Here is a 25,546-nt window from a genome sequence, read left to right on the forward strand (position 1 = left end):
TGGAACCGCGGACCCCAGAGACGGGCGGGAGACACAGGGGCTGCTGCTGCCGCCACCAGGGGGGCTGTGTGCGAGGACAGGTCACTCTCCGCGCCCCTCTTCTGCGGAGCCTGTGCAGGCCGCCACTGCCAGGTTCCCGGGATCCAGGGACAACTTCCCCGGGAGTATGCACGGCGGGTCTCAGGCTGGTACAGCGTCACGCCGGCCTCTGCCGCAGCGTCACGCAGCCTCTGCCGCCGCAGGCCCGCCCTGCACGCAGTGCCCCTCCTTCCCCCATCCCCCAACCCCCGGCCTGAGTGAGCCGGAGCTCCCGAATCAGCGGCTCCTTTAACCCCGTCCTGTCTGAGCAAAAAACAGACGCCCTCCAGCGACCTGCGCTTAGGGGCAGGGCCAGGTACAAAGCTGAGCTCCTGTGAGCTGTGAGAGCAGGGAGGAGAGGGGAAGGTCTCTCCCGGCAGCCGCGGAGGCAGCGGATTGAAGCTGCACAATCAACTTGATGTGCCCTGCATTGTGGAATACCTGAATAGACAGGGAGTGATCCCAAATTGAAGAGGTGGAATTTAGGAGCGAGATCTGTGATTTTTTTCCCTTTGCCTCTCTTTGTGAACGTGTGCGTGTATGCTTCTGTGTGAGATCTTGGCTGTATACTCTTGCTTCCACCATTTGTCCTAGGGCTCTATCCGTCCATGGTTTTTTTTAAAAAAAAATTTTTTTTCTTAATAATTAATTTTAATTGTAATAACTTTATTGTACTTTACCTTCGCTCTTTCTTTCTTTCTTTCCTTCCTTCCTTCCCTCCTTTAGACAGCGAATCACCCCAGGTTGAGGGGGTGGTCTCTGGGAGCAGGATTTATGATTTTTCCCCCTTTGCCTCTCTTTGTGAACGTGTATGTGTATGCTTCTGTGTAAGATTTTCTCTGTATAGCTTTGCTTCCAACATTTGTCCTAGGGCTCTATCCGTCCATGGTTTTTTTAAAAAAAATTTTTTTTTCCTAATAATTAATTTTAATTGTAATAACTTTATTGTACTTTACCTTCGTTCTTTCTTTCTTTCTTTCCTTCCTTCCTTCCCTCCGTTAGACAGCGAATCACCCCAGGTTGAGGAGGTGGTCTCTGGGAGCAGGATTTATGATTTTTCCCCCTTTGCCTCTCTTTGTGAACGCGTATGTGTATGCTTCTGTGTAAGATTTTCTCTGTATAGCTTTGCTTCCAACATTTGTCCTAGGGTTCTATCCGTTCCTTTTTTTTTTTTTTTTCTTTCTAAATATTTTTTAGTACAATAACTATATTATACTTTATTTTAGTTTTACTGTATCTTCTTTCTTTCTGTCTTTTTTCCTTCTTTCCCTCCTTCCTTCCTCCCTTCCTCCCTCCCTCCCTCCCTCCTTTCTTTCCTTCTTTGCTTCTTTCTTCCTTCCTTCCTTTCCTCCTTTCCTTCTTTCTTTCCTCATACTTCTACTAATTCTCTCTACATTTTCTCCTTCTTTCCCTCCTTCTTTCCTTCCTTCCTCCCTCCCTCCCTACCTCCTTTCTTTCCTTCTTTGCTTCTTTCTTCCTTCCTTCCTTTCCTCCTTTCCCTCTTTCTTTCCCGATACTTCTACTAATTCTCTCTACATTTTCTCCTTCTATCCCTCCTTCCTTCCTTCCTTCCTCCCTCCCTCCCTCCCTCCTTTCTTTTCTTCTTTGCTTCTTTCTTCCTTCCTTCCTTTCCTCCTTTCCCTCTTTCTTTCCTCATACTTCTACTAATTCTCTCTACATTTTCTCCTTCTATCCCTCCTTCCTTCCTTCCTCCCTCCCTCCCTCCCTCCTTTCTTTCCTTCTTTGCTTCTTTCTTCCTTCCTTCCTTTCCTCCTTTCCTTCTTTCTTTCCTCATACTTCTACTAATTCTCTCTACTTTTTCTCCCTTTTATTCTGAGCCGTGTGGATGAAAGGCTCTTGGTGCTCCAGCCCAGGAGGCAGGGCTCTGCTTCTGAGGTAGGAGAGCCAATTTCAGGACACTGGTCAACAAGAGACCTCCCAGCTCCACATAATATTAAACGGTGGAAATCTCCCAGAGACCTCCATCTTAACACCAGCACCCAGCTTCACTCAACGACCAGCAAGCCACAGTGCTGGACAACCTATGCCAAACAACTAGCAAAACAGGAACACAACCCCACCCATTAGCAGAGAGGCTGCCTAAAATCATAACAAGGCCACAGACACCCCAAAACACACCACCAGACGTGAACCTGCCCACTAGAGAGACAAGATCCAGCCTCAACCAGCACAACACAGGCACTAGTCCCCTCCACCAGGAAGCCTACACAACCCGCTGAAACAACCTTAGCCACTGGAGACAGACATCAAAAACAACGGGAACTACGAATGTGCAGCCTTCAAAAAGGAGACCCCAAACACAGTAAGATAAGCAAAATGAGAAGACAGAAAAACACACAGCAGATGAAGGAGCAAGATAAAAACCCACCAGACCTAACAAATGAAGAGGAAATAGGCAATCTACCTGAAAAAGAATTCAGAATAATGATAGTAAGGATGATCCAAAATCTTGGAAGTAGAATGGACAAAATGCAAGAAACAGTCAACAAGGACCTACAAGAACTAAAGATGAAACAAGCAACGATGAACAACGCAATAAATGAAATTAAAAGTACTCTAGATAGGATCAATAGCAGAATAACTGAGGCAGAAGAACGGATAAGTGACCTGGAAGATAAAGTAGTGGAAATAACTACTGCAGAGCAGAATAAAGAAAAAAGAATGAAAAGAATTGAGGACAGTCTCAGAGACCTCTGGGACAACATTAAATACACCAACATTCGAATTATAGGGGTTCCAGAAGAAGAAGAAAAAAAGAAAGGGACTGAGAAAATATTTGAAGAGATTATAGTTGAAAATTTCCCTAATATGAGAAAGGAAATAGTTAAGTCCAGGAAGCACAGAGAGTCCCATACAGGATAAATACAAGGAGAAATATGCCAAGACACATATTAATCAAACTATCAAAAATTAAATACAAAGAAAGCATATTAAAAGCAGCAAGGGAAAAACAACAAATAACACACAAGGGAATCCCCATAAGGTTAACAGCTGATCTCTCAGCAGAAACCCTACAAGCCAGAAGGGAGTGGCAGGACATACTGAAAGTGATGAAGGAGAAACACCTGCAACCAAGACTACTCTACCCAGCAAGGATCTCATTCATATTTGATAGAGATATTAAAACCTTTACAGACAAGCAAAAGCTGAGAGAGTTCAGCACCACCAATCCAGCTTTACAACAAATGCTAAAGGAACTTCTCTAGATAAGAAACGCAACAGAAGGAAACGACCTATAATAACGAACCCAAAACAATATAGAAAGTGGGAATAGGAACATACATATCGATAATTACCTTAAATGTAAATGGACTAAATGCTCCCACAAAAAGACACAGATTGGCTGAATGGATACAGAAACAAGACCCTTATATATGCTGTCTACAAGAGACCCACCTCAGACCTAGAGACACATACAGACTGAAAGTAAGGGGATGGAAAAAGATATTCCATGCAAATGGAAACCAAAAGAAAGCTGGAGTAGCAATTCTCATATCAGACAAAATAGACTTTAAAATAAGGACTATTAAAAGGGATAAAGAAGGACACTACATAATGATCAAGGGATCGATCCAAGAAGAAGATATAACAACTGTAAATATTTATGCACCCAACATAGGAGCATCTCAATACATAAGACAATTACTAACAGCCATAAAAGGGGAAATTGACAGTAACACATTCATAGTAGGGGACATTAACACCCCACTTTCACCCATGGACAGATCATCCAAAATGAAAATAAATAAGGAAACACAAGCTTTAAATGATACATTAAACAAGATGGACTTAATTGATATTTATAGGACACTCCATCCAAAAACAACAGAATACACATTTTTCTCAAGTGCTCATGGAACATTCTCCAGGATAGATCGTATCTTGGGTCACAAATCAAGCCTTGGTAAATTTAAGAAAATTGAAATTGTATCAAGTATCTTTTCTGACCACAACGCCATGATACTAGATATCAATTACAGGAAAAGATCTGTAAAATATACAAACACATGGAGGCTAAACAATACACTACTTAAGAATGAAGTGATCACTGAAGAAATCAAAGAGGAAATAAAAAAATACCTAGAAACAAATGACAATGGAGACACAACGACCCATAACCTATGGGACGCAGCAAAAGCAGTTCTAAGGGGGAAGTTTATAGCAATACAAGCCCACCTTAAGAAGCAGGAAACATCTCGAATAAACAACGTAACCTTGCACCTCAAGCAATTAGAGAAAGAAGAACAAAAAAGCCCCAAAGCTAGCAGAAGGAAAGAAATCATAAAAATCAGATCAGAAATAAATGAAAAGAAATGAAGGAAACGATAGCAAAGATCAATAAAACTAAAAGCTGGTTCTTAGAGAAGATAAACAAACAAAATAGATAAACCACTAGCCAGACTCATCAAGAAAAAAAGGGAGAAGACTCAAATCAATAGAATTAGAAATGAAAAAGGAGAAATAACAACTGACACTGCAGAAATAAAAAAAAAATCATGAGAGATTACTACAAGCAACTCTATGCCAATAAAATGGACAATCTGGAAGAAATGGACAAATTCTTAGAAATGCACAACCTGCCAAGACTGAATCAGGAAGAAATAGAAAATATGAACAGACCAATCACAAGCACTGAAATTGAAACTGTGATTAAAAATCTTCCAACAAACAAAAGCCCAGGACCAGATGGCTTCACAGATGAATTCTATCAAACGTTTAGAGAAGAGCTAACACCTATCCTTCTCGAACTCTTCCAAAATATAGCAGAGGGAAGAACACTCCCAAATTCCTTCTACGAGGCCACAATCACCTTGATACCAAAACCAGACAAGGATGTCACAAAGAAAGAAAACTACAGGCCAATATCACTGATGAACATAGATGCAAAAATCCTCAACAAAATACTAGCAAACAGAATCCAACAGCACATTAAAAGGATCATACACCATGATCAAGTGGGGTTTATTCCAGGAATGCAAGGATTCTTCAATATATGCAAATCTATCAATGTGATAAACCATATTAACAAATTGAAGGAGAAAAAACATATGATCATCTCAATAGATGCAGAGAAAGCTTTCGACAAAATTCAACGCCCATTTATGATAAAAACCCTGCAGAAAGTAGGCATAGAGGGAACTTTCCTCAACATAATAAAGGCCATATATGACAAGCCCACAGCAAACATCATCCTCAATGGTGAAAAACTGAAAGCATTTCCACTAAGATCAGGAACAAGACAATGTTGCCCACTCTCACCACTCTTATTCAACATAGTTTTGGAAGTTTTAGCCACAGCAATCAGAGAAGAAAAGGAAATAAAAGGAATCCAAATTGGACAAGAAGAAGTAAAGCTGTCACTGTTTGCAGATGACATGATACTATACATAGAGAATCCTAAAGATGCTACCAGAAAACTACTAGAGCTAATCAATGAATTTGGTAAAGTAGCAGGATACAAAATTAATGCACAGAAATCTCTGGCATTCCTATATACTAATGATGAAAAATCTGAAAGTGAAATCAAGAAAACACTCCCATTTACCATTGCAACAAAAAGAATAAAATATCTAGGAATAAACCTACCTAAGGAGACGAAAGACCTGTATGCAGAAAATTATAAGACACTGATGAATGAAATTACAAATGATACAAATAGATGGAGAGATATACCGTGTTCTTGGATTGGAGTAATCAACATTGTGAAAATGACTCTACTACCCAAAGCAATCTACAGATTCAATGCAATCCCTATCAAACTACCACTGGCATTTTTCACAGAACTAGAACAAAAAATTTCGCAATTTGTATGGAAACACAAAAGACCCCGAATAGCCAAAGCAATCTTGAGAACGAAAAAAGGAGCTGGAAGAATCAGGCTCCCTGACTTCATACTATACTACAAAGCAACAGTAATCAAGACAGTATGGTACTGGCACAAAAACAGAAAGATAGATCAGTGGAACAGGATAGAAATCCCAGAGATAAACCCACGCACATATGGACACCTTATCTTTGATAAAGGAGGCAGGAATGTACTGTGGAGAAAGGACAGCCTCTTCAATAAATGGTGCTGGGAAAACTGGACAGGTACATGTAAAAGTATGAGATTAGATCACTCCCTAACACCATACACAAAAATAAGCTCAAAATGGATTAAAGACCTAAAGGTAAGGCCAGAAACTATCAAACTCTTAGAGGAAAACATAGGAAGAACACTCTATGACATAAATCACAGCAAGATCCTTTCTGACCCACCTCCTAGAGAAATGGAAATAAAAACAAAAATAAACAGATGGGACCTAATGAAACTTCAAAGCTTTTGCACAGCAAAGGAAACCATAAACAAGATGAAAAGACAACCCTCAGCATGGGAGAAAACATTTGCAAATGAAGCAACTGACAAAGGATTAATCTCCAAAATTTACAAGCAGCTCATGCAGCTCAATAACAAAAAAACAAACAACCCCATCCAAAAATGGGCAGAAGACCTAAACAGACATTTCTCCAAAGAAGATATACCGAATGCCAACAAACACATGAAAGAATGCTCAACATCATTAATCATTAGAGAAATGCAAATCAAAACTACAATGAGATATCATCTCACACCAGTCAGAATGGCCATCATCAAAAAATCTAGAAACAATAAATGCTGGAGAGGGTGTGGAGAAAAGGGGACACTCTTGCACTGCTGGTGGGAATGTGAATTGGTTCAGCCACTATGGAGAACAGTATGGAGGTTCCTTAAAAAACTACAAATAGAATTACCATATGACCCAGCAATCCCACTACTGGGCATATACCCTGAGAAAACCAAAATTCAAAAAGAGTCATGTACCAAAATGTTCATTGCAGCTCTATTTACAATAGCCCGGAGATGGAAAGAACCTAAGCGCCCATCATCGGACGAATGGATAAAGAAGATGTGGCACATATACACAATGGAATATTACTCAGCCTTAAAAAGAAATGAAATTGAGTTATTTGTAATGAGATGGATAGACCTAGAGTCTGTCATACAGAGTGAAGTAAGTCAGAAAGAAAAAGACAAATACTGTATGCTAACACATATATATGGAATTTAAGGGAAAAAATGTCATTAAGAACCTAGGGATAAGACTGGAATAGAGGCGCAGACCTACTGGAGAACGGACTTGAGGATATGGGGAGGGGGAAGGGTGAGTTTTGACAGGGCGAGAGAGAGTCATGGACATATACACACTAACAAACGTAGTAAGGTAGATAGCAAGGCACAGGGATTTTAGGTCGGGGCTTTGGGACAGCCTGGAGGGGTGGGATGGGGAGAGTGGGAGGGAGGGAGACGCAAGAGGGAAGACACATGGGAGCATATGTATATGTATAGCTGATTCACTTTGTTATAAAGCAGAAACTGACACACCATTGTAAAGCAATTATACCCCAATAAAGATGTTAAAAAAATTAAAAAATAAAAAAAATTAAAAAAAAATGTAGACAGATATTAATATCTTATCAATGTTATATAGAAACATTTGGCATGGAAATACAAAAGCTTTTTCAAGACTTAATTTCTTTTTTTCATCAGTTTCTTCCTCTGAAAAATTTAATTGATAAGGTTGAATGAAATTAGTAACAATGTGTGGCAATGTATATATTTATTACAGTAGCAGTTAATTTTATTTTTCCTTAATGCATAATATAGATATTGAAATTTAAAATGTAGGCATTTTCTGTTACTACATTTAAAATCCAAGTGGTTAAATTTAAATAGGTATTGTTTTCAAGATTAGCGTTAGAATTTTCTTGCTATTTGCTGAAAGAATCAGGCATTCTCATAAAAGAAAACTTAAAAATGTTTGATTTGTGAAGAACTTTAATAGCATATGAAGCAAGTAAATTATGTAAGGACATATACATGTGATTAACAGATATTTCATTAGATATATATTGTAATATAGTTTAAAAATCTCATAGCTGACCACATCTTTGTGATTAATGCCTTAACAGCCTTTTTAAGCCAATTCAAACGTAGACAAGACTTGGTATTCAAAAAGGGGGAGGGCTTTCTTCAACAATATTAAGATAATTCTAATTTTCAAGGAAAAGGAAAATATCTTTCAAATAAAATGTTAATTTTCTCTCATTGATTGCTTTCACCATGTTTTTCATACATATCTAAAATATAATATAATGATAATCCAAATGGCATCCCTTATTAAATTGGAATCAATTATACAAAATTAATAAATGCCTTCTTGGTAAGAAATAATGTGAATTATTCATAAACCAGAAATAATGAGTAAATAGCAGTTTAAGAAAATATAAAATGTTAAAGTGTATGTCTAGATTCTCACACAGGCATTCTGTGTAAATGTGATGTTGGATAAAAATGTTTAAATGTACATTGCAAAATTATATGTGAATAATTATATCACAGTGTAAAAGTTTAAATGAATTTGGTCAAAGATGGAAATGCCAAAAAGTGAAAATTGTTTGCCAAATTACTGAAAATAGAAAAGATTTTGTTATTGTTTCTTTTGATGATATTAGTTTTAAATCTTGAATAATGTTTTAAATCCAAGACTTGTATTTAATGTGTTATAATCCTTATTAGAAGTATTAACATGCATTTTGAAAAGTCAAAGTTTAGAATTCTATAAACCTGCATTTGAGTTCTATTTCCAGTAATAACCAAGGATAGAATCAGTTGCATTTGTTTTAAAAAGGGCATTGTAGAACCCAGCTCTTTAGGTGATACGATGGTGACATGAGATACCACACATGAGAAGCTTAGGACAGGACCCAAGATGTGTTGAATAGCATTAGCTTTAAAAAACTGGGAAAACAAACATAAATGCTGTGTGAATCGATGATGAAATGAATTTAATATATTTCCTAAAAATATATTACTCCAAAGGGTTAGTATTATTCACTATGACCTGATTAATCCATACATTCTATGAAATGATTATTTTATATTTTATTGTTTTAATTTTTCTTGTTTTCCTTAAAAATATTTACACTTTTTAATGATTGCTCCTCTGCCCCAACCACTCCACCTTAAAAAATATAAAAAAGAAAAATTAGATATACAAGTAGCATCAGACAAAATAATCTCTGTTTCTAATAATTATTGCTTTAAACTATTAACACACTGAAGCCACGTATTACTTTATTTCCACTAAGAATATATTTCATATATGATTATTTACATTATTAATATTCTTTCTTCATATTTTCTTCATTTTTTTCTTCCACCCTCCTTTTCATTCTCCTTTCTTCTATCACTATCTTTCTTCCTCATATGGAAAAGTGCGTAATATGGGTGAAGAGTGATATCTAACACAATTTAACAGAACTTTCTAAAACAGTGTGTAACCTCATAATTGTCATTTAGCTAAGATTTTATGGAATGAGACAATAACTATCTAATCTATCCTTTCTCATCAAAAGCAAGGCTTGAGTAATTTATCCTCACACATATGGTAACTGGATAGCTTTTCATTATGTGGAAAGGTGGTGCAGTGCTCTTAAAAAAAAAAAAAAGGAAAGATAGAAGGAGAGAAAAAGAAAATAGATGTTCCTATCTATGGATAAGACAAAGAAATACTAAAAGAGCAAAAAAAACTTGTATGGTATAGCAGTAGCAGCAGCTGTGGTAGCATAAGTAGCACTAAATTATACATGCATTTGCTCAAAGAATAATTATGTTGCTCATCAATAATAAGTAATTATCTGAAAAAACTATTGTGTCACATGCAAACACATTTATAAAAAATAAAAACACATATGTCACTATAAAATGTCTAAATACCACTCAGCAGTATTTTATTTTTATCAGATTAGACACAGTTTTCAAAACTCTATGCTATGTGAAGAGTAGGCAGTTTATTTTTTGACAATTTGTCACAAGGAAAATTAATTTACTTTTACAATTTTGGGAAACTAAGAATAGATGCCCATTATTTTTCTTTCTGAAACTATTCAAAAGTCCAGGTGAAAACCAGGCTCCAAATCACATAAAATAAAACATTCTGTTTTAAGCCATCAGACACATTCTCCAATTATTCAACTTGTCAGCCATGAGCTGACAGTTAAAAGACCAGAATAGATGAAACCAATCATAAACACCACCCCTTATTCTTCCATGCCTATGATTGAACTCCACATACGCTCTTATAGTATGTAGTTTGCATTCAAAATGTAATTTTCTTTAAGTCATCTGATAGATTTTCTATTATCATTTCTCATGTCTTCTGCCAGGTTATTTTCTCCTCCCATGCTTTTCAAAGGTCTTGTTTGATGATAGAAATAAAAATTTTGCTGCAGATATTGAGTCTTAAAAACCAAGCCATTGGTCTTCCCTGGTGGCGCAGTGGTTGAGAGTCTGCCTGTCAATGCAGGGGACACATGTTCATGCCCCAGTCTGGGAAGATCCCACATGCCGTGGAGTGGCTGGGCCTGTGAGCCATGGCCACTGGACCTGAGCGTCCAGAGCCTGTACTCCACAACGTGAGAGGCCACAACAGTGAGAGGCCTGCATACCACAAAACAAAACAAAAAAAAAAACCAAAAAATAACCACAAGCCATTCTTTGAGGATAACACCTGAATCAGATACCTTTTCCCACAGGGGATGCCACAGAATCATTGCACATTCAGAAATTATACATAGAAAATTGTAATTTAACCATGTTACCTATTTAAACAGTTTATGTAAAGGAGTAAACAGTTTAACACATTTTCCTTGCCTATATGCATCAAATATTAATGTTTTCTATTGAATGAATTTTTAAGTCCAACATCTATTCAAGAAAACATGAAATAGTATAATTTTTGAACTTTTTAAGGTTCTATTAGTGGGAAGTATGACTTCAGCCACCACAATAGAAAGATAGAACCCCTAAAGTAACTCCCAAGCTTGAGCCAAAGTCCCAAAGCCCTTCATAAGAAAAAGAAACAGGGTTCTGTGAGGAAGAACCCTGCTACACTGTAAAAATGTATCCTGCAAGGCTTCCTTCTAGGCTTCTCCAAAGAAACATTCAGCCATTTTCTATGGTGACTATATATTAGAAAAGGAGACATAACCAAGACATTTTGGTAATTATTGTCTTTGAACTGATACTTCTTTCTTCAGCAGTCTACTCATCCACTCATTTTCTAGCTCATTGCCCTATTTTGATTATGTGTATTTTACTTATCAGAGGCTATTATTTTGTATAGTGACATTTATTTCTTTATTACTGACTCCATCCAACTAAAATGTAGCTTTCAAAGGATAAGAGACTTTTTCTTCTTTGGTGTTACATTGTCAGTAGTTAGAATATTGCCTTGATGATAGTAAACACCATACTTTTTGACTAAGAATAAAATAATGAAATTCTTTCATATATCACATATCAGTTTTGTTGATCATTATTATGAAGACATTAATGAATCTAACTAAACTAAGAGAACAGATAACTGAATTTTCTGTTAATTATTTTAAGTAGCAAATAAATTAGAATATACATACACACATATATGAAATTATACTGAAAAGTATATCTTCTTTCCTTTATTTATTTAATAAATACCTGTTGACCACCTACCATGTTTCTGAATTTTTGGGGACATTAAAGAAGCATGACTTGATCCTTATTTTCATGGAGCTCACATTCAACTTAAAGACAATTTATAAAAAATTAAACAAGGATACATGTGTCTAGCTGTGACATATGCCAGAAAAAAGTCCCTATGCGAAGGAGAACTTAGGCAGATTCTTGAAGAAAGTGACACATGGCAGCTAAATGGCCTTCTGGAGGAAGAGCATCACAGGCAATCAAACACAAAAGTTCTAAGAATCCGAGTCAGGAGAAGGCTTGTCACATTTGAGGATGAGCAAGTGAGTCAGTACAACTGAAGAAAATCATACACGGAAAGGAGTTATTGGTGTTGAGACCTAATAGACAACCAAGTTCTAGATATGTTGGAGTCTATAAGTCACGTATGGACTTTGGATACTATTGCAAATAATATAGAAAGCTATTGAACGATTTTTCTGAAGGAAAAAAAAAAAAGGGATCCAATTTTAAAAGGGTCATAATTGCTGCACTGTGGAGAATAGCTTATGATGGTGGAAATTAGTAACATAATGAGTGGTAAACACTTAAGAGGCTATTGCCATCATCCAGGTCAAAGACGTTCATAATTTGAAAAACAAAGAAAAAAATAAAAGGAAGAAAGAACAAAAAGTAAGGGAGTGCATAAAGCAAAAGATTAAGCGGTTAGATCCATAAGATTAAGGAGACATAAGATATTATGTACTCAGCTAACTATGAACTACAATAATATTTAAGGCAGATTAAAAACATTCAAATATGACATAGCTTTAAGAAATGATGCTCACTTTCCTCCTTGGCAAGTGAACATCTATATCACTAATTGTATTAGATTTTACTTTTGTTCAGAATATTCAGAAACCCACTCTATGTGGCCTCTCAGTAGTGGTAGTAGGACATTTCCCTCACTATTGAGAGCAACTTTGCCTATGTAACTCATTTAGGCTAATGAAATATAAAAGTGACATTCTAATTCCAAGCAGAACATTTTAAAAATAATGTAGCCTCACTATCTTTTTCCTTTCTTACTTCAAGACAAACCATGTTACAGAGAGGGGTTATTCTTTAACCAGAATTCTTGAATAATGGAATTTAAGATTAGAGGCACACCTAACTCACCTATAACATAAGCAAGATGTAAACCATTATTGTTATAAAGCTCTGAGAATTATTTCATGTTCAATCTAAATGAGCATAGTGTAGATTATTTTGACTGATGTATACACTACATTAGAATGGCAATGTAGATCAGAAATTTCTCTGAATTTCATATTGTAGCTTTAAAACAGAACATGTTTTAAACTTCCAGTTTCAGCTTTAATGTGTAAAGAGCTTGGAAATTCTCACTGCTACTGGTTTCAAAAGAAACCAGTGAGGATGAGGACAACTTACTATGCTTTAGCAAAAGAAAGATGAACAAATTGCAAATCAATGACTTTTCTTGGCCTCAGCAAAGAATTGAAATTGCAGGGCAAACCACCACCCCCAAATCTGGAGATAGGCATGTACACAGAATCACAGCTGAGATCTGCTTACCAGGAGCAGTAGTCACTGGAGTTATAAATGATTACAAACATCTAATTGGTAATTTTGAAAAAATTTTGGAGACCGATTTACATTAGTATGAGAATACAAAACTCCTGGGAGGGGGAACACACTTAGGATAACCTACTACATTTTTGGGTTTTTATTCTGGGAACTCCTTAATGTTCTTAGAGTGAAGGCCAAGAAAAAAAAAAAAAAAAACTTGACTGGCAAGTGAGGGGAAAATGAACCATTTAAAAAATACATTCAGAGTATTCCTCATAATAAAGCCTACTCTCCACAGAAAAAGAATTTACCAGTACCTTGTCTTACATAAAGGGAAAGGCATTTACCAAACTCTGTTCAGCTTTCTTTCCTATCTGACTGGAGGTCGGGCGTAGGGAGGTAAAGCTAAGAAACATTTGTGAAGATAATAGCCCATGGACACATACCCATGAAAAGACTGAGATTTCATCATAATATAAAACATTTCTGCTTTTTAACACATTAACACATATCAAAAAGTCTCCAGTATGATAACAATGAAAGATCTGCAATACACAGATTCTATCTAGGCAGGAGTTGTTATGGAAACCCAACACAACAGAAGAGTTAAAAATAAGGATGATAATAAATTAGGATCTCTTGGGAAGCACTGTTACACAAAAGTAAACACAGCCCAACTCCCAGTCAATTGAACATAAAACCTCACACTAAAGGCCTTTTTACATCAGTTCCTATTACTCAAAACATGTCTAGCATTAAACCAAAAGTTATAAGACATGCTAATAGACAGGTAAAAACACAGTCAGAAGAGACAGTAAACATCAGAACCAAACCCTGATATGATAGATTTTGGAAATATGAGACCAGGAATTTAAAATAACTATGATCAATGTGTTAATATTATTTGACTAGTAAATCAGACTGAAATAATTACAAAAGCAGTAAACCTAAGTAATTGGAATACCAGAAGGATAACTAAGATAGAACTGAGCAGAGGATATATTGAAATAATAGTGGCCAAGGTATTTCCAAAATTGAAAACAGACAACAATTAACAAACCACAGATACAGTAATCTCAAGAAAATTTACATGTAGACACTTCATACTCAAACTGCAGAAAACCAAGACAATGTGAAAATTTCAAAAGAAATCAGTGAGAATGAGGACAACTTAGTTACAAAGGAATGGCAATGAGAATTACAGCAGACTTCTAGTCAGAAACCATGCAAACAGGAAGAAAGTGGAGTGAAATACTAAAGGTGTCAACATTTTAAGAATGAAACAAAAACCATCTACCTAAAGTTCTATATCCAACAAAATTATCTTTCAAAAGTAAAAGAGAAATAAAGTATTTCTCAGACCAACCAAAAGAAGAAGTTCATTGCCACCAACCTAGCCTGCAATAAAAAATAAAATAAATTTTCACAAAGAAGGAAAATCAACATAGGTCATAAATTGGGATCTACTTAAAGTAAGAACTTCAAAGAAAGAATTTAAAATGTAGAGTTAAATATTTAATTCCCTTATTCTTAATTAAGCTAAACAGTAATGCTGTGTTTAAAATAATAATAGTAACAATATATTCTGTGATTATACCATATGAAAAAGTGAAAAGAATCACTATTGTTACGAGATGTGAGTGATGAAATGGAAATATGTTATAGGGTATTTACACTACATGTTAAGCAGTTTACTATCATTTAAAGGTTTAGCTATACATAGTCTAGTTATAAATGTATATTACAATACCTAGGACAACAAAACATTTTTTAAAATACAACTGATATTCTAAGAGGGGACAGAAAATGAAATTATAAAAATTTCCATTAAAACCAGAGATATCAGGAAAAGAGGTAAAGAAAACAATTAGGAGACAAAGTTTTGAATATGGTAGATATTCATCCAAATATATCAGTAATCACTTTCAGGTAATTGGTTTAAATATACCAATTAAAATATTGAGATTGCCAGGGAAGATTTTAAAAAGCAAGACCCAATTATATGTTTCTACAAGAATCTCACTATAAATTTAAAGATTCACATTTGTTAAAAGTATATGGGGTAGAGACAGATGTACCTTGCTCACACTAATCTAAAGAAATCTGGAGTTACTATAGTAATATCAGACATGACAGACTATAATTCAAGGAAAATTATCAAGGACAAAGAGACATTACATGATGGTAAAGGGGTCAACTGTCAAAGAAAAAATAAAATTTTTAACATGTATGCACCTAACAAAAGAGTATTGAAATAGATGAAGCAAAAATTGATAAAACTGAAAGGACAAATAAGCAACTCCATTATTATAACTGGAGACTGCCATAACCAATTTTTAGACTTTAGTAGACCAAGCCGACAGAAAATCAGTAAAGACATAGTTGACCTGAAGGGCACTATTGATAAACTTGATCTAATTGACTCTTAGGAAGGAATACTACATTGACAGTGTCAGTATACATATTTTTCTTAAGATCACATGAAACATTCACCATGACAGACCACATTCTGGGTCATAAAATACACCTTAACTAATACAAAAGAATAACAATCATATAAAGTATGTTCTCTGACCACAATGAGATTACGCTAGAAATAAAGAATAGAAACAGATCTGGAAAATACTTAAATATTTGGAGATTAAACAACACACATCTAAACTGATCACACATCAAAGGTAAAGTCTCAAGAAAAAATTTAAAATATTTGAACTAAATGCAAATGAAAATAATTATATGAGAATTTGTGGTACTCAGCAAAAACAGTGAATATAGAAAAATTTATTAATTTAAATGAATACATTAAGAAATAAGCAAGTTTTTAAATTAATAATCTAGGTCTTCACCTTATAAAACTAGAGAAATAAGAGCAATTTGAGCTGAACGCAAACAATAGAAAAGAAATAATACAAATTACAGCAAAAATCAATGAAAATGAAAATAGGAAAACAATATAGACAATCAATAAAATCAAAACCTGACTTTTTCATGAGAATAATAAAATTGATAAGAATCTAGCCAGGCTAATCAAGAAAAAAATAGCAAGAAAAATTATCAAGATCAGTAGTGAATGAGGAGTTAACACTATTGATCCCATGGATGCTCAGTTAATACTAAAACATTATTATAAATAATATGAACAGCTCTGTGCCTACAAATTTGATAACATAGATAATATGAACTGATTCCTTGAAAGAAAAAATTTTCCAAAGCTCACATAAGGAAAAATAGATAATCTAAAAAGATATATATTTAAACCAATAATTATTGACCTTCAAAAAAAAAAATACAGGGACTTCTCTGGTGGCACAGTGGTTAAGAATCCACCTGCTAATGCAGGGGATACAGGTTCAAGCCCTGGTCTGGGAAGTTCCCACATGCTGTGGAGGAACTAAGCCCATGTGCCACAACTACTGAAGCCCACCTGCCTAGAGCCTGTGCTCCACAACAACAGAAACAACAACAATAAGAAGCCTGTACACCACATTGAAGAATAGCCTCTGCTCACCACAATGAGAGAAAACTTGCACGCAACAATAAAGACCCAGAGCTACCCAAAACAAAATATAAATAAATAAATAAATTTATTTTTTAAAAAAAAGACAGCATAAATGTTTTGGTGGTTGAATTCTACTGAACTTTTAAGGTAAAGAAATAATGATTTTATTCTCCACAATCTATTACTGAAAACAAAAGCAGAGGGAAATATGCTCATTTTATGAGTCCAGCATTATTCTTCTATGTAAACCAGATTAAGATAAGAAAGGAAATGTATAGACCCATGTGCCTCATGAGCCAGGATGTAAAAATCCTCAAAAAGTATTATGAAATGTATTCCAACAATGTATACAACTAATTATACACTATAGCCAAGTAGGATATCTTTCAGGTATGCAAGGCTAGTTCAGAATTTTAAAATAACTTAATGAAATTCATCATATTAATTAGTGAAAGAAGAAAAAACAAATGATTAGATAAATAGAGGCAGAAACATCATCTGAAAAACTCCACTACCCATTCCTATTCATGATAAAACCTCTCAGCAAAATAGTAATAGTGGTGAATTTTATTAATTTGGTAAAAATATTTTCAACAATCCTACACCTAGCATTGTACTTAATGGCAAGAAACTGGGTAACTTCTCCCTAAGTTTAAGGCAAGATTGTTCCTGCTTATCACTCTTATTAAACATCGTACTGGAAGACCTAGGCAGTACAATAAGACAAAAAACAATGAAAATATATATAGTGTAAGACAAAATAAAGCTCTCTTTGTTCTCAATTGAAATGATTGCCTATCTAAAAAATCTCAAAGAATGCACACACACACACACACACACACACACACACACCACACACAAACTGGAACAAATAAGCAATATAGTGAGATTTTAGGATACAAGGTAAATATAGAAACTCAATTGACTTCCTATATTCCATCAAGGAACACTTGGAATTAGAGATTTATAAAACCAAACCATTTATAATGGCACCAAAAAATACTCAGGTAAAATTCTAACAAAACAAAATATATCCAGGATATATTTTCACAAAACTGTGTAAAAAGTTTTTAGTAGGTTTGGGAGGACCTTCAAGATGGTGGAGGATTAAGAAGTGGAGATCACCTTCCTCCTCAAAAATATATATACATGTGGAACTACTCCCACAGAACACCTACTGAGCAATGACAGAAGATCCCAGACTTCCCAAAGTGCAAGAAAATCCCCATGTACCTGGGTAGGGCAAAAAAAAAAAACAAAAAAAAACAAAAAACCAAAGAATAAGGATGAGACCTGCATCTCTGAGAGGGAGCTGTGAAGGAGGAAAAGTTTCCACACGCTAGGAAGCCCCTTCCCTGGTGGAGATGGCAGATGGGTGGGGGGTTAGCTTCAGAGCCACAGAGGAGAGTGGAGCAACAGGGATGCAGAGGACAAAGTAAAAAGATTCCCGCACAGAGAATCAGTGCCAACCAGCACTCACCAGCCTGAGAGGCTTGTTTGCTCACCCACTGGGGTGGGTGGGGGCTGGGAGCTGAGGCTCTGGCTTCAGAGTTCAGATGCCAGGGAGAGGACTGGGGTTGGTTGCATGAACCCAGCCAAAAGGGAGCTAGTGCACCACAGAGGGAGGGAGTCAGGGAAAATGTCTGGTCTTGCCTAAGAGGCAAGACTTGGACTTGCCTGGACTTTCCTAAGAGGCAAGAGACCATTGTTTTAGGGTGTGTGAGGAGAGGGGAATCCTTCCCTGTCTGCCCACAGAAGGCAGAGCACCACCTAAACGAGCTCCAGAGCAGGAGTGAGCCATCGCTATCAGCTCAGATCCCAGAGACGGGCATGAAATGTTAACACTGCTGCCACAGCTAGCAAGAATCCTGTGTGTAAGAACAGGCCACTATCCACACCCTGCTCCTGGGGAGCCTGTGCAGCCCACCACTGCCAGTGTCCCAGGATTCAGGGACAATTTCCCCAGGAGAACACACGGAGTGCCTCAAGCTGTTTCAATGTCATGCTGGCCTCTGCCATTGTAGACTCACCCTGCATTCCAATTATAACTACCGTACACCTCCCTCCCCCAAGGCTGAATGAGTCAGAGTCCCCTAGTCAACTGCTGCTTTAACCCCAACTTGTATGGGTGGGAACAGATGCCTGAGGGCAACCTACACTCAAAGGTGGAGCCAAAACCAAAGCTGAACCTCAGGAACTTTGTGAATAAAGAAGAGAAAGGGAAATTTATCTATGCAGCCTCAGAAACAGTAGATTAAATGCTCACAATAAACTTGATGTACCCTGCATCTGTGGAATAACTGAATAGACAACCAATCATCCAAACTTGAGCCAGTGGACTTTGGGAGCAACTGTAGACTTGAGGTTTGCTGTCTGAGACTGATTTGTTTTTGATTTTTATGTTTATCTTAGCATTGTTTTTAGAGCTTGTTATCATGGCTGGATTTGTTTATTGGTATGGTCGCTCTCTTCTTTTATTATTATTAGTATTTTTAAAAATATTTTTCTTTATTTTTTTCTCCCTTTTCTTCTGAGCTGCACAGATGACAGGGTCTTGGTGCTCTGGCCTGGTGTCTGGCCTGAGCCTCTGAGATGGGAGAGCAGAGTTCAGGGCATTGGATGACCAGAGACCTCCTGGCACCACATAATATCAATTGACAAGTGCTTCCCTAGAGATCTCCATCTCAATGCAAAGACCCAGCTCCACCCAATGGTCAGCAGATTCCGGTGCTGGAAACCCCGTGCCAAAAAAACTAGTAAGACAGGAGCAAAATACCAACCATTAGCAGAGAGGCTGCCTAAAATTATAATAAGGTCACAGAAATCCCAAAATACACCAATGGACATGGTCCTGCCCACCAGAAAGACAAGATCCAGACTCATCTACCAAAACACAGGTACCAGTCCCCTCCACCAGGAAGCCTACACAACCAACTGAACTAACCTTAGCCAATGGGGAGCAGACACCAAAAACAATGGGAACTACAAACCTGCAGGCTACAAAAAGAGTGCCCCAAACAAAGTAAGTTAAGCAAAATGAGAAGACAGAGAAATACAGAGCAGATGAAGGAGCAAGGTAAACCACCACCCCAGACCAAACAAATGAAGAGGAAATAGGCAGTCTACCTGGAAAAGAATTCAGGGTAATGATAGTAAAGATGATCCAAAATCGTGGAAATAGAATGGACAAAATAAAAGAAACATTTAAAAAGGACCTAGAAGAACTAAAGAGCAAACAAACAATGATGAACAGCACAATAAATGAAATTTAAAATTCTCTAGAAGGAATCAATAGCAGAATAACTGAGGCAGAAGAATGGATAAGTGAACTGGAAGATAAAAGAGTACAAATAACTACAGCAGGGCAGAATAAAGAAAAAAGAATGAAAAGAATTGAGACAGTCTCAGAGGCTTCCGGTACAACATTAAATACACCAACATACAAATTATAGAGGTCCCAGAAGAAGAAGAGAAAAAGAAAGGGACTGAGAAAATACTTAAAGAAATTATAGTGGAAAACTTACCTAACATGGGAAAGGAAATAGTCAATCAAGTCCAGGAATCACAGAGAGACCCATACAGGATAAATCCAAGGAGAAACACTCCAAGACACATATTAATCAGACAATGAAAAATTAAATACAAAGAAAAAATATTAAAAGCAACAAAGGAAAAGCAACAAATAACATACAAGGGAATCCCCATAAGGTTAACAGCTGATCTTTCAGCAGAAACTCTGCAAGCCAGATGGGAGGGGCAGGACATATTTAAAGTGATGAAAGGGAAAAACCTACAGTCACGATTACTCTACCCAGGAAGGATCTCATTCACATTCAATGGAGAAATTAAAAACTTTACAGACAAGCAAAAGTTAAGAGAATTCAGCACTACCAAATCAGCTTTACAACAAATGCTAAAGGAAACTCTCTAGGCAGGAAACACAAGAGAAGGTAAAGACCTACAAAAACAAACCCAAAACAATTAAGAAAATGGTAATAGGAACATACATATTGATAATTACCTTAAGTGTAAACAGATTAAATGCTCCAACCAAAAGACATAGACTGGTTGAATGGATACAAAAACAAGACCCGTATATATGCTGTCTACAAGAGGCCCACCTCCGAGCTAGGGATACATACAGACTGAAAGTGAGGGGATGGAAAGAGATATTCCATGCAAATGGAAACCAAAAGAAAGCTGGAGTAACAATTCTCATATCAGACAAATGGCCTTTAAAATAAAGATTATTACAAGAGACAAAGGTGGACACTACATAATGATCAAGGGATCAATCCACAAAGAAGATATAACAATTGTAAATATCTATGCACCCAACATAGGAGCACCTCAACACATAAGGCAAATGCTAGCAGCTGTAAAAGGGAAATTGACAGTAACAAAATAATAGTAGGGAACTTTAAACCCCACTTTTACAAATGGACAGATCATCCAAAGCTTTAAATGACACATTGAACAAGATGAACTTAACTTATATTTGTAGGACATTGACATTGCCTCCAAGCACAAGAGTACACTTTCTTCTCAAGTGCTCATGGAACATTTCCAGGGTAGATCATGTCTTGGATCACAAATCAAGCCTTTATAAATTTTAGAAAATTGAAATAATACCAAGTATCTTTTCCAACCTCAATGCTATGAGGCTAGATATCAATCATAGGAAAAAAAAAACTGTAAAAAATACAAACACAAGGAGGCTAAACAATATACTACTAAATAACCAAGAGATCATTGAAGAACTCAAAGAGGAAATAAAAAAAAAAAAAATACCTAGAAACAAATAACAATGAAAACACAATGACACAAAACCTACGAGATGCAACAAAAGCAGTTCTAAGGGGGAAGTTTATAGCAATACAATCCTACCTGAAGAAACAAGAAAAATCTCAAATAACCTAATTTTACACCTAAAGCAATTAGAGAAAGAAGGACAAAGAAAACCAAAGTTAGGAGAAGGGAAGCAATCATAACTATCATGTCAGAAATACATGAGAAAGAAATGAAGGAAACAGTTGTAAAGATCAATAAAACTAAAAGCTGGTTCTTTGAGAAGATAAACAAAATTAATAAACCATTAGCCAGACGCATCAAGAAAAAAATGGAGAAGACTCAACAGAATTAGAAACAAAAAAGAAGTAACAACTGACACAGCAAAAATACAAAGAATCAGAAGAGATTACTACAAGCAACTATATGCCAATAAAATGGGCAACCTGGAAGAAACGGACAACTTCTTAGAAAAGCAAAACCTTCCGAGACTGAACCAGGAAGAAATAGAAAATATAAAAAGACTAATCACAAGCACTGAAATTGAAACTGTGATTAAAAATCTTCCAAAAAAAAAAGCCCAGGACCAGATGGCTTCACAGGTGAATTCTATCAAGCATTTAGAGAAGAGCTAACACCTCACCTTTCCCTCTCAATCTCTTCCAAAATATAGCAGGAGGAACACTCCAAAATTCATTCTATGAGGCAACTATCACCCTGATACCAAAACCAGACAAAGATGTCACAAAAAAAGAAAACTGTAGGCCAATATCATTGATGAATATAGATGCAAAAATCCTCAACAAAATACAAGCAAACAGAATCCAACAGCAGATTAAAAGGATCATAGACCATGATCAAGTTGGGCTTATCCCAGGAATGCAATGATTCTTCAATGTACACAAATCAGTCAATGTGATACACCATATTAACACACTGAAGGATGAAAACCATATGATCATCTCAATAGATGCAGAAAAAGCTTTTAACAAAATTCAACACCCACTTATGATAAAAACCCTCCAGAAAGCAGGCATAGAGGAAACTTACCTCAACATAATAAAGGCCATATACAACAAACCCAGAGCCAACATCATCCTCAATGGTGAAAAACTGAAAGCATCTCCTCTAAGATCAGGAACAAGACAAGGACACCCACTCTCACCACTATCATCCAACATAGTTTTGGAAGTTTTAGCCACAGTAATCAGAGAACAAAAATAAATAAAAGGAATCCAAATCAGAAAAGAAGAAGTAAAACAGTCACTTTTTGCAGATGTCATGATACTGTACATAGAGAATCCTAAAGATGCTACCAGAAAACTACTGGACCTAATTAATGAATTTGGTAAAGTAGCAGGATACAAAATTAATGCAAAGAAATCTCTTGCAGGGACTTCCCTGGTGGTGCAGTGGTTAAGAATCTGCCTGCCAATGCAGGGACATGTGTTCAAGCCCTGGTCTGGGAAGATCCCACATGCTGCAGAGCAACTAAGCCCATGCACCACAACTACTGAGCCTGTGCTCTGGAGCTCATGAGCCACAACTACTGAAGCCCATGTGCCACACTACTGATGTCTGCATGCCTAGAGCCCATGCTCTGCAACAAGACAAGCCACCACAATGAGAAGCCCACACATTGCAATGAAGAGTAGCTACCTCTCATTGCAATTAGAGAAAGCCCACACACAACAAGGAAGACCCAATGCAGCCAAAAATAAAGGAATTAAAAAAAAAAAGAAATCTCTTGCATTCCTAAACACGAATGATGAAAAATCTGAAAGCGAAATTAAGGCAATACTACCATTTATCATTGCAACAAAACAAATAAAATATGTAGGAATAAACCTACCTGAGGAGACAAAAGACCTGTATACAGAAAATGATAAGAAACTGATGAAAGAAAATAAAGATGATACAGATGGAGACATATAGCATGTTCTTGGATTGGAAGAATAAATATTGTGAAAGTGGCTTTACTACTGGAATCTGCAGATTCAATGCAGTCCCTATCAAACTACCACTGACATTTTTCCCAGAACTAGAATAAAAAACTTCACAATTTGTATGGAAACACAAAAGACCCTGAGTAGCCAAAGCAATCTTGAGAAAGAAAAACGGAGCTGTAGGAATCAGGTTCCCTGACTTCAGACTATACTACAAAGCTACAGTATTCAAGACAGTATGGTACTTACTGGCACAAAAGTAGCAATATAAATAGCCCAGAGATAAACCCATGCACATATGGTCACCTCATCTTTGATAAAGGAGGCAAAAATATACAATGTAGAAAAGACAGCCTCTGCAATAAGTGGAGCTGGGAAAACTGGATTGCTACATGTAAAAGAATCAAATTAGAACACTACCAAACACCATATACAAAAATAAACTCAAAATGGATTAAAGAACTAAATATTAGGCCAGACACTATAAAACTGTTAGAGGAAAACTTAGGCAGAACACGCTATGACATAAATCACAGCAAGATCCTTTTTGGCCCACCTCCTAGAGAAATGGAAATAAAAACAAAAATTAACCAATGGTACCTAATGATACCTAAAAGATTTTACATAGCAAAGGAAACCATAAACAAGACAAAAAGACAACTCTCAGAATGGGAGAAAATATTTGCAAATGAAGCAGCTGACAAAGGATTAATCTCCAAAATATACAAACAGCTTATGCAGCTCAATTTCAAAATAACAAACAACCCAGTCCAAAATGGGCAGGTCTAATGACCTCAATAGACATTTCTCCATAGAAGATATATGAATTGCCAACAAACACATGAAAGGATGCTCAATATCACTAATCATTAGAGAAATACAAATCAAAACTACAGTGAGGGGCTTCCCTGGTGGCGCAGTGGTTAAGAGTCTGCCTGCCAATGCAGGGGACACGGGTTCGTGCCCTGGTTTGGGAAGATCCCACACGCCGCGGAGCAGCTGCCCCCGTGAGCCATGGCCGCTGAGGCTGTGCGTACGGAGCCTGTTGCTCCGCAATGGGAGAGGCCACAACAGTGAGAGGCCCGCGTACCACAAAAACAAAACAAAACAAAACAAAACTACAATGAGGTATCACCTCACACTGGTCAGAATGGCCATCATCAAAATATCTACAAACAGTAAATGCTGGAGAGGGTGTGGAGAAAAGGGAACCCTCTTGCACTGTTGTTGGGAATATAAATTGATACAGCCACTGTGGAGAACAGTATGGAGGTTCTTTTAAAAACTATAAATAGAACTATCATATGACCCAGCAATCCATTACTGAGCATACAGCCTGAAAAAACCATATTTCAAAAAGAGGCATGTACCACAATGTTCATTGCAGTACTATTTACAATAGCCCAGACATGGAAGCAACCTAAGTGTCCATCGATAGATAAATGTATAAAGAAGATGTGGCACATATATACAATGGAATATTATTCAGCCATAAAAATAAACACAATTGAACTATTTGTACTGAGGTGGATGGACCTAGAGTCTGTCATACAGAGTGAAGGAAGCCAGAAAGAGAAAAGCAAATACCATGTGCTAACACATATATATGGAATCTAAAAATAAATAATAATGTTTCTGAAGAACCTAGGGCCAGGACAGGAATAAAGATGCAGATGTAGAGAATGGACTTGAGGACACAGGGAGGTGATAGTGTAAGATGGGATGAAGTGAGAGAGTAACATTGACATGTATACACTAACAAATATATAATAGGTAGCTAGTGGGAAACAGCTGCATTGCACAGGGAGATTAGTTCGGTGCTGTGTGACCACCTAGAGAGGTGGGATAGAGATGGTGGGAGGGAGATGCAAGAGGGTGGGGATATAGGGATATATGTGTACATATAGCTGATTCACTTTGTTATATAGCAGAAACTAATGCTGTATAAACTAAACTAAACTTTGTTATACAGCAGAAACTAAGTATTGGAATTATACTCCAATACAGATGTTTTAAAAAAAAGTTTCAAGTAGGTTATTCATAACTGTCAGCAGTTGGAAGCAACAAAGATGTCCTTCCATAGGTTAATAGGTAAACAAACTG

The sequence above is a fragment of the Phocoena phocoena genome, chromosome 18 (assembly GCF_963924675.1).
Source record: "Phocoena phocoena chromosome 18, mPhoPho1.1, whole genome shotgun sequence".
Classification (NCBI taxonomy): Eukaryota; Metazoa; Chordata; class Mammalia; order Artiodactyla; family Phocoenidae; genus Phocoena; species Phocoena phocoena.